Raw genomic sequence first — 4237 nt, forward strand, 5'->3', positions numbered from 1 at the left:
GAGAAAATCGACAGTTAAAAGAAACCGTTGCGGTGAAATACTCTCGACTATTAGTAATGTTCTACAGCGTCGTGGCGCAGCGGTAAGCGCTCGGGTTCGTAATCCGAAGTTCGCCGGATCGAATCTCGCGCCATGAATTTTTTTTTATCATTAGTTTCTTGTAATTCAAATATATATATATATATATATATATATATATATATAATTAATGAATTACTTATGCATGTTGGTGAAGGCGGATCGCTCTCCAATTCTACGGCCTCCATTTTTCCGTTTTTTTTAACAGGGTGTACCAAAACTCTCCCGACCGAACTGATTTTCGACAATGTTATAAGTTGCGCTAGGGACCGCATCTACCTTCTTTCGAAGTTAGCAGGCAACTACGCTGTTATGCGGCGGCTCGTTTCGACCCATTCAACATCTGTCATTCAAGTGTAACGAGCGAGTAACGGAGTTTATATTTCATACCGGCCACAGCAAATTTGTGTTCGTGGGGTCTCTATTCTAATTCGAACGTTTGACTTACGCTATACGTATTCGTTTCGGAATATCGTTTCTACGTCTTCCGTTAACTATGCGTGGTTAACATTATGAAGACAGTTAATAACATTTGTGAAATACAACTTTGTTTGCGGAAAACATAATGATGTTCGAAGTCGCCAGTTTTTCCACGACAAACGACTTTCAACAACTTATTATATGCATAATTGTTGCAACTGATTGCCGGGAATTATATATATATATATATATATATATATATATATATATATATATATTTGAATTATAAAAAACAAATACTAAAAAAAAATGTGCATAGCGCGAGATTCGATCCGGCGACCTTCGGATTACGAACCAGAGCGCTTACCGCTGCGCCACGACGCTGTAGAGAATTATTAATCGTAGAGAGTATTTCACTGCAACGGTTTCTTTTAACTGTCGATTTTCTCGACAACGGCTGAGAAGTGCATCTTGGTGCTTTGCCACATTACACCTCTGGCCATGACCTTTTATTATGCGCAGTATGAATCGAATCTGAATTTCGAAATTGGCGGCCTCCCCTTGTCAGTGCGCGACCGACCAACCGATCGATCCAACCGACAATGACCACTGCCTGAGCAAACTCGAGCCAACTGGCGGCCTAACGCGCGGACTCAGATGCAGGAACTAAGCCCCGACCGGGCGACCACTCGCTGAGTTTTCTTACTGGCGGAGTGGAAAGACTCTCATTAAGCCGGCTTTAAAGATTGATCCGAACGACTGACATGCTAGCACTAACTGCCTAACAAATGCGGACGATAGAGAGACTAGCAAGCTGGGGACGAGAGACTGACTCAGACTGACTCTTGGCGAGCTCATAGCGCCCCTTAAATGCACGTGAACAGGCAACCTTTCCCCTTTCCCACCAGAGGGAGACACCAAAGCTGCGATTGCCACAGCGGCGCCACCGCCAGAAACGGAGGGCGACTGCTTTACACTACGCGCTGCGGCGCGCTCTTCAGAACAGAAATTTTTACCACGGCTCAAGTGGAGGCTCAGCAACCTCACTGCTGAGTCTTATTACGCTGCTGGTTATAAAGGTCCCAGTGGGCAGCCTATTTCTTTCATGAGGCATCGCATCCATTTTTAAAAAAAAAAAAGAAGTAGATCTTTTAGACCTATACACTGTACAACCATAATCAAACCACAATCGTACGAAGGCTCTGGAAAAAGGTTTTGCACCTCATGAGCTACGTCTAATACATTTTTAAAAAATTGAGTATTTTAAGGGAGTTCCTTAACATGTTGCAACCAGTTAAGTTTAAAATCACATGCCAGGGCGAGAAAACACACAATTTTCTCAAAATAATAACTAACTCCCTCATCTTCACCTCAAGAAAGGCAATAACAGAATGTGGACGTTTAAAAGGAACACACACAGACTTGAGGAACTGAATCATCTCTTCTCCTTCCATTCGTCCAATCTTCTAACAGTCTGCAGCAAATCATGTAAGGCTGGGGGAGGAACAAAAGAAGTCATCCAGAAACAAAGAACACTGGACGGGACCGTTTAATGTGGGCGTCATGCTATTAAGAGCTGCGGCAAAGACAGTCATTCGTTTGTCACGGGATACCTATTTCTTGTTCACAGTGATCAGAGAAAAAGTCAACGACTCGATATTTAAAATTATGGGAGAGATAGGGAGGTGTAAAGATGGGAAGACATCCTCGAAAACCAAATTAATGGCGCTGTCCGAGTATATCATGCCTCCAAGTAGTAATGTAGGCCTTCTTGAAATCAAAACAATATAGCTACGATTGCGTGCTGGATTGTAATGCCTCCGAATTTTTACTCTGTTTTCATCATCATTTGAGGTATTACACGTCGATTTACACACTTCACTGACGCAATGTTGTAAGCCTGAGCTGCTAGAGGCCTCCGAAATGTAGCGGCCAACATGGGGGTGTGTACAAAATTATTAAGTCTTTCCTGGCATCGTGTTGACAAATTTTCTGTTGGGTTCTCAGCACTATGGGACTTAACGTCTGACGTCATCAGTCCCCTAGAACTTAGAACTACTTAAACCTAACTAACCTAAGGACATCACACATATCCATGACCGAGGCAGGATTAGAGCCTGCGACCGAAGCGGTCGCGCGGTTCCAGACTGAAGCGCCTAGAACCGCTCGGCCACACGGGCCGGCGTTTCGGGTTCTCCGGCCGAAAATGTTATTAACGTTTCGCGAGCACGAGCGGCTGGCACTGTGAAAGCTTCACCCTCGATTGCTGGTGGTGGAGGGTGAAGCTTTGACCAAACCGGCCGCTCGTGCTCTAGAAACGTTAATAACATTATCGGCCGGATAACCCGATACAGATCCCAAAAGGCAATTTTTCGTGGCTGTACATAATGCATGTCGCTGCGTGAGAAACAGCGTGCTGCAATCAAGTTTCTAACTGCAGAAAAGGGGCCTCTAATTGAAATCCACAGAAAAATGAAATCTGTGAACCGATTCCAGGCGGTCGATTAGCTCGCCTACATACATACGCGTAGTGATACATGGGGGAACATGTCGACTTATATCCCCCCCCCCCACGAGGAGTTCTGCACGCTGTCCACTTTCACGGCAACCATCGGAGGTCAGAAAGGCGATAGTGTAGGGTTGCCTTTAAATTTCTGTTTATCCACCTATTTCACTTTCAGAATCGGGATGCCACATCTACGCACGACCGTGTTATATTTCAGATATCTTCTGATTGCATCACACATAACAGAAAGAGGGGAAAAAATAGAGACACGGCAAGTTTGTCTCTTCTGCGCTGCTGCAGCAGACGACCTTTCTCGGCGTGGGCGATGGTCATCGAAGGGCTGTGGTTCCTGTCTGCGTGCAGCACGAGCGACATACGCGCAGCAAGCGAGCTAGCGCCGGAGCCACACCATCGGCCTGCTAATCTCGTCGACTCGAGATCTAAACTGAGCAAGTGGTCAACAGCCGTGCTTGCAACACCTGTCAGGCACCACACACACACACACACACACACACACACACACACACACACACACACACACATACACGCCACTGTCGAAGCGAGAGGAGCTGAAAAATACGGCCGCAGCCCCCGGCAGCTGTGCCCGCCCAGTGACTCAGCGCTGCCGTCCGCATTCGGTGAGGCTGTGAGCTCGAGACAGATCCGTGCGCGACAGAAGTTAAGAAGCCGGCAGTCAGTTCCAGCCGCCCACGTGTCAGATGCCGCTCTGAAATTGGCGACGCCGCCGCAGCAGTTCTCCTGTTCTGTCTTAATGTAGTTTTATCTGTCTGGTGGTCCGAGGCAAGCAGGACATACAAAGCGCACCAGCACGTGGAAAGCGGGCAAACCTCGCCATCGCTACATATTTCTACACCTACGTTATCGGTTGGGGATTTCTAGGACTCGATAGACCAGGGGTGTACTACACAAAGGGTAGCTGAGTACTTGTGGAGTGCACATGGGGGTTTCTTAGCCTAGGCGGTGGTTTGAAGCACTCTGATGAAAACTCGCCAGTCGATACGCAGCAAGGTTCAAATGGTTCAAATGGCTGTGAGCACTATGCGACTTAACATCTGAGGTCATCAGTCCCGTTGGCCGGCGGGGTGGCCGAGCGGTTCTAGGCGCTACAGTCTGGAACCGCGCGAGCTACGGTCGCAGGTTCGAATCCTGCCTGGGGCATGGATGTGTGTGCTGTCCTTAGTTAGGTTTAACTAGTTCTAAGTTCTAGGGGAC

This window comes from Schistocerca serialis, chromosome 9 (assembly GCF_023864345.2).
Source record: "Schistocerca serialis cubense isolate TAMUIC-IGC-003099 chromosome 9, iqSchSeri2.2, whole genome shotgun sequence".
Classification (NCBI taxonomy): Eukaryota; Metazoa; Arthropoda; class Insecta; order Orthoptera; family Acrididae; genus Schistocerca; species Schistocerca serialis.